Source organism: Vipera berus (assembly GCF_964194415.1).
Source record: "Vipera berus genome assembly, chromosome: 7".
NCBI lineage: Eukaryota > Metazoa > Chordata > Lepidosauria > Squamata > Viperidae > Vipera > Vipera berus.
In genome coordinates, this window is record NC_138209.1 from 59943163 (window position 1) to 59957805 (window position 14643).

Sequence of the window (14643 nt, forward strand, 5' to 3'; positions counted from 1 at the left end):
TGGGTATGTGTAGTTTAATGAAGAGAAGGGTGAGGGGTGACATGATAGCAGAGTTCCAATATCTCAGGGGCTGCCACAAAGAAGAGGGAGTCAAGCTATTCTCCAAAGCACCTGAAAGCAGGACAAGAAGCAACTGATGGAAACTAGTCAAGGAGAGAAGCAACCTAGAACTAAGGAGAAATTTCCTGACAGTGGAACAACCTGCCTGCAGAAGTGGTGAATGCTCCAACACTGGAAGTTTTTAAGAAGAGACTGGCCAGCCATTTGTCTGAAATGGTATAGGGTTTTCTGCCTGAGCAGGGGGTTGGACTAGATGACCTCCAAGGTCCCTTTCAACTTTATTATTATTATTATTATTATTATTATTATTATTATTATTATTATTATTATTATTATTATTATTATTATTATTATTATTATTATTATCTTGTAGAAAGGAAAGGCCCACACTGATAAATTAAAAATCTTTGTGGTCTGCAAAGGAATGCTGGTGGGCTAATCAATGATTTGGTGACTAGAGGAGCATCTACAGTGTTGGACCCTGTGGTCATGGTAAGCCATGGAGGCACTAGGCAACATGACTTTCAGGGCAGTGGTGGTGATTTTATTACTTTTAAAAAAAAGTCTGTACTCTGTCCAAGGATGCTTGGTAGGCTGCATGTACAGGCCTGGTCTAGAATTTATTTTGGAGCATTCAACTATCTAGAGCAGGCATGTCAAACTCATTTTGTTTGAGACAACTTTTTATAAAAGAATTGCCATTAATTTGTTTTAATAAAATAATTTAAATCAATTTTTCACTTGATTTCAAATTAAATGAATGAGATTTTTTTTAGTACAATTGCCAGGGCTTTTTTTCTCATAGAACGCTCAGAACGGAGTTCCGGCACCTTTTTTGGATGGAACCTTGTAGAGTAGGCAAGGCGGGTTGTATGACATGTGTGAGTTCCGGCACCTTTTTCTTTTACAAAAAAAGCACTGACAATTGCCAAATGCAATAAACTGGTTTTAGGTATATGTTACTGGAAGGAAAAAGCAATCCCTGTTGCGTTACTGATCCCAGAGAAACATTTGCATGTTTGCAGGTATCCTTAGGGTGCCATAGTTATGGATGAGAAATATTGTTTGCAATGTTGGCATTTCTGGATGTAATACAGATATTTTGGACTTATTTTTGTTTCTTTGCATGTTTGATATTTTTAAAAAGGCATATGCTACTGACTACGCTTATGCACATATGTAACATGATCACTGCTTGTCCAAAATTTTACTATACAGATAATACCCCCAGAAATTGTTTTAGCCTTTTTAATAAATGTTGTTATTGGTGTTAAGCTCACCAGGGAAAACATCATATATTGTTATGTATATACTAGGTTAATTATTTAAAGACTGAAGTGCAACATAACTAGATTCTAAATAATCTATTTTTCAAAACACACAACAGTCCAAACAGTAAAAGTAAAGTCCAAATTAAGAATATTTCATTCTTAAGAATTGTTTAGATTCAAAATAGTTTTAACCTCGTAGCGGGTGAAGAAGATATTCAGCTCCTCAGCCAACAAGGCATCAGTGTTTGCCATGCTCCTTGTGCTGCCCTTATAGTTGGTTAAGTGCTGCAGTCCCTGCCATACTTGCCTCGGATCGTTGTTCGCTAAGAGCTGGAATTGTCCCAAAAATGCTGGAAACATGTCTTGAGTGCCATCAAATTTATCTGTCATCTCTACTAGGCATTTCCGATGGGGTTGTGGAGCAGCAGGAGCTTGAAGCTGAGAAACTTGTGCTGCCAGCAATGCCAGCTGTTTGGAGATCTGGGCATTCTCTGCACATAACTGCTCCTTGGTAGTAGGGGATATAGGCCACAGGCAAACTGTTCTGACTCAGCCTTCGTGAGTACCACTCAACAGCTTACTCATGAGGAAAAACCCTTTTTCAGTTAACAAGGCATGAACAAGGCAGTGAAATGAAAACTGCTGGCGCTCCCTGCAGTCCAAATGGGAGCAGCCTAAATTGGAAGCACCCCATGGGCAGTTAAACACCATCTTCCGCTCATCTCCTTCCTTAATCCTAATCCAGTAATATGCCTCTTGTAGGTCCAATATTGAAAGATATTTTCCCCTTTTCTAGGTGGGCCAATATGTCCTTCATTAGTGGCAAGGGATAGATATTGTTTTCACACAGTGTGTTTAAAGACCTAGAGCCTACACAGAGGCAAAGAGATCCGTCTTTTTTCTTTTGGAACAAAATCGGGGGCGCCGGTTTTGGTTTTGCCAGCTGTATGAAACCTCTTGCCAAATTTTTCTCTATAAATTTCTGTAACTCTTCCAGCTCCCGGAGAGTCATTGAATACATTTTGGGCTTAGGTAATTTGGCTCCCAGTAGGATCTGCAAAGTGGTCAACCTGGAGGAAGAACCCTTACAGTGGTAACCATGCAAAAGATGTTGAACCACAGTGGTGAGAGAGGAGAAGGCAACGTTTGTGGGGAAGCTCCCCCCAAGGTTGGCCTGAGTGGCAGCAGCTTAAATTTCTCCAGCTTCTCCAATGAAGCTATGACCAGAGAAAGTCAGGAGAAGCCAAGATGGTCAATTGGCATTGGAAAGAAGGAAGAATGTGAGGCAAAAGCCAGGAAGGAGACCCTTAAATGTGGCAGCCACCAACCAGGATGGAAATGAGAGATGGAGAGGTTGCTCAACCTCAGTGAGGAGGATGACGAGAGACCAACCTGATCCAACCACTTCCTCAAACAAGCCATCAACATGAAGCTTTCAAGTCCCTTAAAGATGATGAAGAAGACCCTTGCTGGGGTTCGATGGGTCTGGGGATGGCAGAAGAGGAATGCCAGGAGAGCGAGTTGGCGAAACTTGGTCGCTCCACCAGTGCATCAGAGGCTATGTAGGCCATTGCTATGGCAACTACCCCAGCAGAGATCACCCCAGCTGGGGGAAAGGGGTGCCAAGCCAGATGAAGGATAACCCACCGGCCCCACTCTTGGTCCCACTGTTGGGAGCGAAATACAATGGGATGCCTCAGCAGCTGGGGTTCTTCCTAGCCCATGTCCTGAGTTACATGGAGGAGTATGGGCGAGACATCCCCACAATAATGGAAGGGTGAGAGTGGTGACCATGGCCCTGGAGGGAGCAGTAGCTCATTGGATGGTGACCCTGCATAACACTGATGCCCCCGAGCTTTGGAACTTCAACCAATTCATGGCTGCCCTGAGGAGGAAGTTAAAGGACACCTTAGCTGGCTGGAAGGCCAAAGAACACATTAAAACAATGAGGCAAGGTCATCACCCAGTGGCTGAGTAAACAGAGAAGTTTAGAGACCTGGCATGCCACCTCAACTGGCCTAAGGAAGTCCTAGTGGGTCATTTCAAAGAAGGACTGAACAATGACCTGTACCACACATGCATCACCCAGGGAGATCCAGACCGCCTCCACAACTGGTGCATCCTGGCCAGGGAAGCTGAGATCGACCAAGCCCAAAGCCAGCGACGCCTGGGACGAAACTGGAGACATTCCCCCCCGAGGGAAAACGAGAGGTGACAAAATCCCCCACCATGGCACCACATTCAATGGCTTGTTTCAAACATGTTAAGTAGGGGCACCAGGCTGAAGAATGCCATTTGAAGATTCCTGTGCGCAAACCCAACCAATCTGGTGGAGGGAAGACTGAAAAAACTCTGCAATGACCCAGGGAGACTGCCATGAAAAGCACTGAGGTCATCAAGCTCCATTCCCTGAGATTCTGGGGGAAGGCACTCTGGCCCTGATGGGGAAACCACCTGACTCTCCTGACAGCAACTCTGAAGATGAACCTCTGATAGGTGGACCCATCGCACCCCTCATCAGAACCATAGAACTGTTAAGTCCAGGGATGCCAAGAAAGGTGACCCTGAAGGCCCTACTGGACTTGGGTTGCGCCCACTGCCTAATAAGCCCAACCTTGATGGGGAAGCTAGGAATTCTGGTGAGAAGGTTGAAGAAGCCAATTTCACTTGGCCTTCTAGATGGGTCCATCTCAAGAGGGATCCTAGGCACCCTTGCCAAGCAGCCAATCCAGCTCACAATGGGAGATCACACAGAGACTTTGACATTTATAGTGACTCCTGGAATGGAGTGCCCTTAATATTGGGGATGAAAGTGGTTAAGGAAGTGGAATCCAAAGGTGGATTGGAGGACTGAAGAGTTGAGGTTTCAAAAAGAGAAGCCCACCTCTCGGAGGTGGTAGCAGCTGTGAAAGATCAGGGGTAGAAACTGTGCCTGAGGAATACTGGGATTTAGCAGAGGTGTTCAGCAAAGTGCAGTCCAATGAGCTACCTCCCCATTGGCCCACTGATTATGCCATTGAGATCCTACCAGGAGCCAAATTACCTAAGCCCAAAATGTATTCAATGACTCCCCGGGACCTGGAAGAGTTACAGAAATTTATAGAGAAAAATTTGGCATGAGGTTCCATACTGCTGGCAAGACCAAAAGTGGCAGCCCCAGTTTTGTTCCAAGAGAAAAAAGCTGGATTCTTCACCTCTGCATAGACTATAGGTCTTTAAACATAGTGTGTGAAAACAATATCTATACCCTGCCACTATTGAAGGACATATTGGCCCACCTAGCAAAAGAGAAAATATTCTCAAAATTGGACCTTCGAGAGGCATATCACCGAGTTAGGATTAAGGAAGACGAGTGGAAGATGGCATTTAACTGCTCCATGGGGTGCTTACAATTTAGGCTGCCCCCATTTGGACTGCAGGGAGCACCAGCAGTATTCATGCAACTAATCAATGAGGTCCTCCAGAAGCACCTCGACAAGGGGGTTCTTGTGTATTTGGATGACATCTTAATTTTTTACTTCAAAGTCTATACCATGCCTACTATCTGTGATAGTGTCAAACATCTGTAGCTTGGGTGTAAGATTAGGATGGAGGTTCGTTCTCCCAGCTTGTGAGTTGGTTTCTGAACATTTTATTACCAGACTAGGTAACATCTTCAGTGGAGTTTTGGGGATGTCAGTGTCAGTGTTCTTCTGCATTTAAGGGTTTCATGTGGTCAGTAGGTCTTGTGATGGAGAGGTCACATCAGGTGAGGGTCATGTCAGGTTGGCTGTCCAGTTGATTTGAATTCTGAGGGGTTCATAGACTGGTTGGAAGTTGATGTGTCTGTTGATGGAATTGCTTGTGGAGTGCCAGGCTTCGATAACAACTCGCATCCATGGTAGGTGGTAGTGTGACTGATGATTCTTGCATTGCTGCAATTGAATTGGTGCTGTTCAGTGTTGGTGTGGGTAGTGATTAAGGATTTGGATTTGTGGTGATTGACTACCAGCTGATGTTCATGGATTCTGGTTTTCAATTGACATGATATTTGTCCCACATAGAATTGGTTGCAATTGTTACAGTTGGTTTTATTAATTACATTGTTTCTTTCATTCTTCTGTATCTTGTCTTTGGTTCTGGAACCATACCTTACCTACTATCTTTCTGATAAATGTAAATGAGAAAACCACTTACAGCTATATCCCTCTATCCTCAATTGGTCTCTTGTTTTTATTTTGTATATTCCTTGACAGATTTCTAATATTTTGTGGTAGGTTAATCATTTGTATTTGTCTATTTTTTCTCATCTATAAAATGCTCCTTGTTCTCAAAGTCACAAAAGTGGTTTTGGGCACAACCTGCATTTGTAGATATTCTACATTCTCATTATGGCACATCTAACATACTGATTTTTAAAATTTACATTAACCTTAGCTTTATCATACCACAAATATCCATGCCACCATATCGTGATCCATTTTTAACAAACCCATGCCTGCTACTAGTTATAACTTTGTTTACTTCTATTTGTTCGCAGACCTATTTTTTTGATTATATTTTCTAGGATCTTCCCAGGTATTGATGTTAAACTGATTGGTCTGTAGTTCTCTGGCCCTGTTTTTTTCCCCTTTCTTGCAGATGGGAACCACATCAGCCCTTTTCCAATCCTCAGGTACTTCCCCTGTGCTCCAGGATTTTTGAAACATATGGTGAAATAGTTCTGAGATAACATCTGCTAGCTCCTTCAGAACTCTGGGATGTAATCTATCAAGCCCCAGTGATTTATATTTGTCAAGGTTGGATAGAAATATTAATATGCTGGAAGGAACTTTTTTATTATCATTGATTTCTGTTGCAAATCTTTGTTCGTTCTGAGCCTTTGCTTTCTTGACTTCATCTTTGCATGTTCTGGCTGTCTGCTGATAATAAGCCTTAGTTATGTGCCCCTCTTTCCATTTTTTGTATTTGTCCTTTTTGTCTTTCAGTTTGTCAGAGAGATCATTGTGCAGCTATGTTGGTTTCTTCTTGAATTTCTTGTTATTCTTTTTCAATGGTATTGTGCTGATATGGACTTTTATCATCACATTTTTCAGAGTTTCCAACACTTCTTGGGTTGTTTTCCCTGTTAGGATTTTGATCTATGGGATCTTTCCTTTTTGTTAAAGACAGCTCTTTTAAAGTTCAAGACACTGGTTGGATTGTTTTCTGTTACTAATATTTGCATGATATTAAATTCCAGTATGACATGGTCACTTTCACCCAAGTTTCCAGCAACTTCGTTCTATCACTTCTTCTCTATTAGTTAGAATTAAGTCCAGTATGGCTTTATGTCTAGTTCCCTCCTCCACCTTTTGAATGACAAAGTTATCTAAAAGCTAGGTTGGTTAGGAATCTGTTTGATCTCCCGCTCATTGCAGCGGTTGTCTCCCAGTTTATATCTGGATAGTTGAGGTCTCCCATTACTACTGTGGTATGCTTCCTACATGCATTTGTTAACTGGTTGTCAAAGAGTTCATCTATTTCTTTTGATTGGTTGGGTGGCCTGTAATATACACCTATGGTAATGTCACTTTTTTCTCTTTTATATTTGACCCATATACATTCTGGAGATATTTTATCTTGGATCATGTGCATTTCTTTTTTTATATAAATGTTTTTTTTAAATTTTCTATTTTCACATACAAGTGCTCAATAGGCAACGTGGTGACTGAATCCATTAGTAATTCTGTGGTACATATAAGCTTCTTCCAACTAAGTCCACTATTACACCCGCCAGTACATCCTCTCTTCTTCTCGTAATAACCATTTTTCCACTTTAAACAAATACAATTCTTATTATTTTAGTAAACATACAATTGCATATTAACATTTGTTACATTTTTCTAACAACATCAATATCAGTTTAAAATATCTTTTCTAACCAAATCATAGCTTAATTGCATTTGCAATCAATTTCCACTTATTTAATCCATATCCTATTTTTACTTTTTTCAATTTTAATTTCCAATCCATGTTCAAAGTATCCCAATCATTTATAATTTTGAAACAAGTTGTATTTGAGCAACCAAAAGCATCCCTTATTCAAAATTCTTAACATATTCTTATTTCCCTTTTCATACCAAGAAATAAGTCTTTTTTATTAAAAGGTTTTATAAAGATTACAATATTATCCCCTCACCAACCCACCCTTAACCCCCCCTAACTATCCTAACTATCTAGTTATAATAATACTTCTATTTCTATCAATCTATTCTAAACCATATTCAAACCTCTACTTAGTAATATGGCATCCCCTTTAATAGGTCAAAGCTTCTGTTTCCTTCAGTTTTACTCTAGCTTTCCTTCTTTGCCAACTAACTTTCCAAGTCAGTGCATTTGGATCATCAAATAATTCTTCATCTATTTTTGTATATATTATTTGGAACAAGAGAAACAATTTGGTTAAAGTGTTTTTAGAAGAGCTAGCCCATTGGTATTCATTAAACCACCTCCCTCCTTCTCCAGTTCCCCACAGTTCTGTTAATGACTTTATCTTCCATTCCATCAGCTCTCCTTCCTTGTCATCCAGTATTTACTTAAACCTTGGTTTATAAAATGTCTTTTCCATTTCCAGTATTATCGTTGTATCCTCTGAATTTTCATTTATCTGAGTCTGGTCATTAGTTTCTTCCTTTAAATCATCAATGTTTGTGCCAGCATTCTCTAGTTTTCCTTCTATTTTCTGGGTTGCTGTTTGCTTCTTTGTAGCTGCTTTCTGAGTTAGTAGTTTTAGGTTAGAAAATTGTTCTTTTATCTCCTTTGTGTTATTATTAACCTGCTCAAAAGCTAAAGTAATTGTTTTTTGTATTAATTTCATCATGGAGAGAATTTCTTTCTGTGTTTCATAAGTGTTTTCTTGTTGATATGGCAAGATAAAGCTACTGGGAACAGATATTAAAGATGATGTTTTATTATTTAACACTTTGTATGGAGCATCCATTTTATTTTATTTTTTATTTTTTTAATAAGTAGTCTTTATAGATTTATCCAACCAACTGTCCATTCCTGAGTCTCCCCTAAGGAGATATAGGTAAAATTCAAATTTTTCTGTCAAGAAATATATCCTCTCAGGGAGAAAAAAAACCATTGAAGGTTGTTCAACAATCAAGATTTACAATTCAAAGTGTACCATATTTATTTATTTATTTTATTTATTTTAATTCCATTTATATCCCGCCCTTCTCTGAAGACTCAGGGCGGCTTATATGTTTCTTCTACAAGAAAATAATTTCACAAAACAGTTCTGAAAGTCAGTATTTATGTTCAAAATTCAGAGAGGCCAATTTTAGAATATTTATCATCTCTGCCACACAGATAAGCAGCCCTCAAGCATGTTTCTTTTTTTCTCATCTTAAATTCTCAGTAGTAAAAGCTTCCAATGCCAACCAAAGTCTAATCTAATTCTGGGCTGCAAGCCAGGTTTCTTTTAGGCATAAATAAGTTGTAGTGCCGTAATTCACCAGTAGATGTCACCAACACAGCTTTTCAGTTTTTAGATCCAGAACTTATATTGTAAACTTTTCAAGTCTTTTTTTAAAGACCTTAAAAACACTTTTATTCCCAAATTTTCAAGCTGTATGTATATATTAATTCCAAATAGGTCTTATGGGTTTTGCCATTTTCCCCAAGTAATTAATTCACTGCTTTTCTTTTTCTGAGGGAATGAGGCAGAAGTTCCCTTTCCCTCTTTCATGTGGGGGGACTGCTTTGGGTAGATTTTCAGGAAGAGGACTTAAAATCAAAAAGAAAGGATCAGGTTTCACCCAGTTTCATCCATGTTGCTGTAAAGTTGCTTGGTAGTGCTTGTTGGATCATGTGCATTTCTGTAGATACAGGAGGAATTTGGTAAGTAGAAACAAACATTCTGGAATGAGGAGGAGGTTGAGTGAGTAAAAGTGCATGTCTGTGTGTGTGAGAGTGAGTGAAATGCCTGAAATGCAGAGATTTAGTTGCCTGATAGAGATGAATGACTGTTAAGGGATTGCTCTAAGGGATTCCTGCATAAGAGCCCCAGTGCCAAAGGAAAGATATCGAGAAATCTCTTGGGAGTCATTAATTTGCACTGAGCAAAAGAACTGGTATTTAGGGAAGAGGAGGAGCTGTGTTTCCAGCAGGCTGCGCGTCAGTCCATTGGAATGCAGTGAAATTGTGGCAGTAAAAATAATCTTCAAGAAAACACAGTTGAAAAACTTTGTGCACCTCCATTTGGCCAGCTTATCTTTTTAACAACTTCAGCCACAGGAAAAAAAGAAAAGAAATAAAAGAAGAACTGTTTGTAAGATTTTTTTTTATCTCTAATCCATCTTTGGACAGACAATTTTTTTTTCTGTTACACATCTACTGTCCTCAGAAACCACCCCTATTTTGGACAGGAAGAGCTGCTCTCTGCAATTTTCCTCTTCTCATTCAGGCCAGTAAAGGACTCCAAATTCAACATTCCTCTTTAGTGTCCTTTGAATTTGCTACAGTGTCCTTTGAATTTGCTAAATTAAAAAGAGAGGCCTACTTTGGCCTCAAATCCCAAATTGATGTGTTTCTTTAAAATGACCTTTGTGGGAAATTAGAACAAATGGAAGCTAGAAAATTAAGTGGGCTTCTAAGCTTGTGCTTGAAATGGTGGGAAAAGCAAGCAATGGTTCAGGGCTCAACATCATAATTTTGACTGGGATCGTTTCTTGATTTTTCTCACTTCTTGGAGAACAAGCAACAGGCCTGGAAATGTTGTCTTAATGGTATCTGTGTATGTGTGTGTCTGTGTTATTTCCAAGACTTCAGAGAGGGGCAAGTCCCTCTAATAACAACAAACAAAAAGGCCCTATTTAAAAACAAACAAAAGACAATTATTGGTTTGCCTGGATATTTCATGAAATGAAATATCAGTATATGAATTTTTTTATGCAAGCAGTCTGAATGGAAGTGAATATGTGGGTATACTGATGTGCAAATGCCTGTGTGTGTGTGTTAGTCTCCCCAACCCCAGGCTGTGGAAGAAACAGTAAATTGCAGATTTTGTTGTTGTTGTCAAATGGAAAGATAATAGCAAGTGTTTAAATTTTGTTCAGCCTTCTTTGTTACTAGCTTGCTAAAGTTTTCCCCCCTTTTTGCTTTGGAAGAGAGAGAGAGAGACAGCGAGGGAGGTGAGGCAGTTTTCCTTGCTGTTCTTTTGAATTTTTTTCCCTAGCTTGAGAAAGAAAGGTGGGGGAAAGGGGAAAAAGAGGAGAGAAGTGACATCTGAGACTACCTTGGAACTCGGGTTGGTAATATCTAGACTGTATTGCTACATTTTTTTTACTTTGTTGCTGCTGTTTGCCCAAACATGTTCTTCAGACCATGGGTCCAATACTTAAAGGAACAAAGACTATTTATTTCACTTGCAAAGTGGGGGAATAGGGTCACTTGTTATGATCCTGTCAATACAATAAAGTCCTACCAACAACATCAAATCTGGACATACGGAGGGCGCACAGACAATACCTCTTGGGAAAGAATAACACGAGACTTATAGATAGTGCCAGAGTCTGCTTTGATGCATTAAGTGACCCTATCCCCCCTATTGACTATAATCAAGCTAAATGAACTAAATGTGGAGGCAGGCCTACTCATTTAATGCCAAATATGTTTGTGCATCTTACCTTGGCTGGAGCACTGCAAAGTGGTATACAGGGGTAACCTTAAAGGAGTCAGCACCTCCCAGTGCAATGCTGATTCCTGCAAACTAGTGTGCTTTGAGATAACCAGACCAGTGGACTTCTCAGCATCATTTGGGCTAGCTATTGATGGAACCAAATGCAAATATGGGTTCAAGTTGACACTATTATACCACCTTCCCAGAAACATTTTAAAGTTTTTCACTCTTTTTATGATGAACTGGAAATCACAGTTGAGATCCCCTCAGTAGCAAAGAACCTTTTTTATTGATCTGGCAGAAAGAATTGCTTCATCTCTAAATGTAATTGTTATGTGTATGTAAGTACTAACATGGGTGCCTTTGGGAGCACGTGAAATAAATTTTACTGCCCTGACTAGTCAAAATCTCACTTGGAAAGCCACCAATAGACCCAATATGTGGACTCTGACCACTTCCATGGTGGGAATCCTGTTTTAAAAGAGAAGGTTTTGGTAAAGCCCTTGGAGAAACAGGTGCAAACATCTCTTGTAGGTGAACACCTCAATGTCCTTATGGTGGAACACCACTGACTCGGCCCAACCCCCAAAACTCCTGTTTATATACTTAATAAAATTAAGCTGTATTCATAATAATTACAAATGAAGGATTTAGAATAACATAATGTTGTTTTGCTTCTCTATACTATGCTTGCACAGGAATCTCTATTAGCCCAAGGTGAGAAGCATATATACAGAGAGATAAAGAAGATTGATTGGTTAAAATAACACTACAAAAGAAGGTTTTGTGAAAACAAGGGGTGTGTGGCTTTAATTTTACATGCTGCTGCCTGTAAATACACCCAGCTTCTTTGGAAACCTGGACAGGTGATTGGTGAAGGAAGTTTTTCTGGTTGTGTTAGCTTTTGGAGGTCTTCTGGTTTTGCCATGTTTGATTCTTGTTATTTAAAGAACAGTTACTTCTACCATCTTGGGGATGATTGTCATAGCATCCTCTGTGAGTAGTAATAAACCCCATAAGCCAGCCAAGGTCCCGACTATCACCGCAATAACAAAGGAATATACATCATTGGTCACCAAGTAACAGAAAGCATTCTGTTACAAAATTAAAAAGGGAGGAATGAAGGGTCCTGTAACTGGAACAAAAAGAATTTTTTTAGCCATATTTCGCTTCTATAATCAGTGTTTGCATCATGGACAGATTTCATGCAAGTGTCGGAAACATGTACACGGATGGGATGTACTGAAGGAGGGAATAAGGGAGTGTACAGGAATGATTGATGTCTTCCTTACAATGTAATGACTGCCTTGGTGGAGCAGTGGGCTAATGCCTCCTTAAGTAACACCAGCTGCCTGCAATTAGTGCAGGTTCGCATCCCACCAGGCTCAAGGTTGACTCAGCCTTCCATCCTTCCGAGGTAGGTAAAATGAGGACCCAGATTGTTGGGGGCAATTAAGCTGACTTTGTAATAATGCCGCTTGGGGGTGTGTGTGAAAGCCCTAATAAGCAGGCATATACATAGAATGAAGGCTACTGCTAAGCTTGTAAGCCGCCCTGAGTCTTCGGAGAAGGGCGGGATATAAATGGAATTAAAATAAATAAATAAAAATTAGCTAACAAAGTTTATAAAGCAATGCTACTAACTTTCTAAGGCATGGCACTTCTGAACGCAATGATGCCAGGGTTCAGATTATGTTCCCACCCAGGACTTATTTTGATCAAAAATAAAGTGCTTTATTTTTAAGAAGCCTCAGCTTGAGTTTTCATGATTGGATTTTTTTTAATGATTTCTCAAGTTTTGCCAAGGGCCACTGATCTTATAAGTTTATATTCTGAGTGTTGGGTATTCCGCCCAACTTGGTGTCATCTGCAAATTTGATGAGTTTTCCTTCTATCCCCTGTTTATGAAGATGTTGAACAGTACTGTGCCTAAGTCAGGACCTTGAGGTACCCCACTGCCTGCTTCCTTCCATGTAGCTGTAGTTCCATTGAGGACTACATATTATGGTTGGTTAGCTAGTTTTGAATCCATCTGGTGATGATGCTGCCTAACTCACATTTTTCTATCTTACTAAGAAGTAGACTGTGGCCTATTTTGTCAAATGCCTTACTGAAATTTAAGTAAACTAAGTAAACTATGTCTACAGTATTTCCCTGATCCACTAATTTAATCAGTATGTCAAAGAATGACATGTTTTTATGAAATCCATGTTGGCTTTTAATAATAGTTTTGCTCATTTCTTGGTGTTCACAGATCCATTGCTTGATTATCTTTTCCAGGATTTTCCCAGGTATTGATGTCAGGCTGATTGGCCTATAGTTTCCTGGGCCCATTTTTTTCCTCCTTTTTGAAGATTGAAATCACAACAGTTCTTTTCCAGTTCTTTGGTAGTTCCAAGAGTTTTGAAAAATATGATGTAGTGGTTATGTGATCATGTCTGCCAGCTCCTTTAGAACCCTGAATGCAATCAATCTGGTCCTGGTGATCTGAAATCTTGGTGATTTTCAGATGATTTGGTCTTGGTGATTTTCAGATAATATTGTGAAAATTATATTCAATATTATATTCAACATTGAAGTGCATGTTCACTTAGTATTGAATTATATCCTATCTTTTTCTACATGTTATTTGAGTACATTAAGTCCTGGACAATATATTCTCTTTCTTTTGAACCTAGAAAAACATCTAAAGTTCCCCTCAGCTCTGCAGGGTTTCAGACAGAGGGCATTCATATCTTAATCAATTATGGTGAAATCAGGTGATTTCTTTTCCTCATTTAAGTTTCCTTCATAACAAAATGTATTTTTTCTTATACAAATATGATACAGAGAGGTTTGTTTTCATCAGACTTTTGTTCAGTATGTATTCAAATGCAGATGTCTTCCTTTCTGTTCTGTTCTGTTCCATTCAAAGGCCACTGTTGTTGCAGCTAATGGCTTACTTCACCACAAGATGAGTGGAAGAACAAGTAGAATATTATATAACTTTCCCCCTGGTGCTTCTCCTGGAATACTAATGATGAGAAACTGACAAAGCTACCAGTATCTTCAGTTACTAATGAATTTGTATAGTGCAAAATGAAAGGATAAGCATATGTGCCAGAAATCCAGTTTCCAAGGAGACAGTCTTGGAAACATGTAAGAGATATTTAACTGTCATCAGTCAACATAAAGTAGCATTTCTATGGGTTTTATTGGTCTTTTTCTTTAAAAAAATGTAGCAAAGAAAATAGTAGTTGAAAGACTTGTGCCTGTAGGAACTAATGTACATTTGATTTGGGATGAAGGAGAGTAAATTCTGCTCAGGGTCCAAAAATAGTAGTTAGATTACCAGATGAGTGCCAGTGCACATTAGGATTATCTATATCAGGGCTTTTCAACTGGTGGTATGCATACCAACAGTGGTACATAAGCCCCTGGCTGGTGGTACATGAGCCCAGCCTAACTAATTACAGTGGGGGAGGGAACGAGTCAAAACGGAGTCACACAGACCTGGAGATCAGCTGGAGCTGCAGAGCTTGCCAGAATCCCCAGGATCTGTGGTGACATGCTAATTGGAGCTTCCAGTGCACCCAGAAGAGAAAAGGAGGAGGGCGGAGAGAAGAAAAAGTATAAAAGGGGTAGAGCAGCCCGTTTTCAGAGGAACAGCGAGTGGAGCAGCGAGCG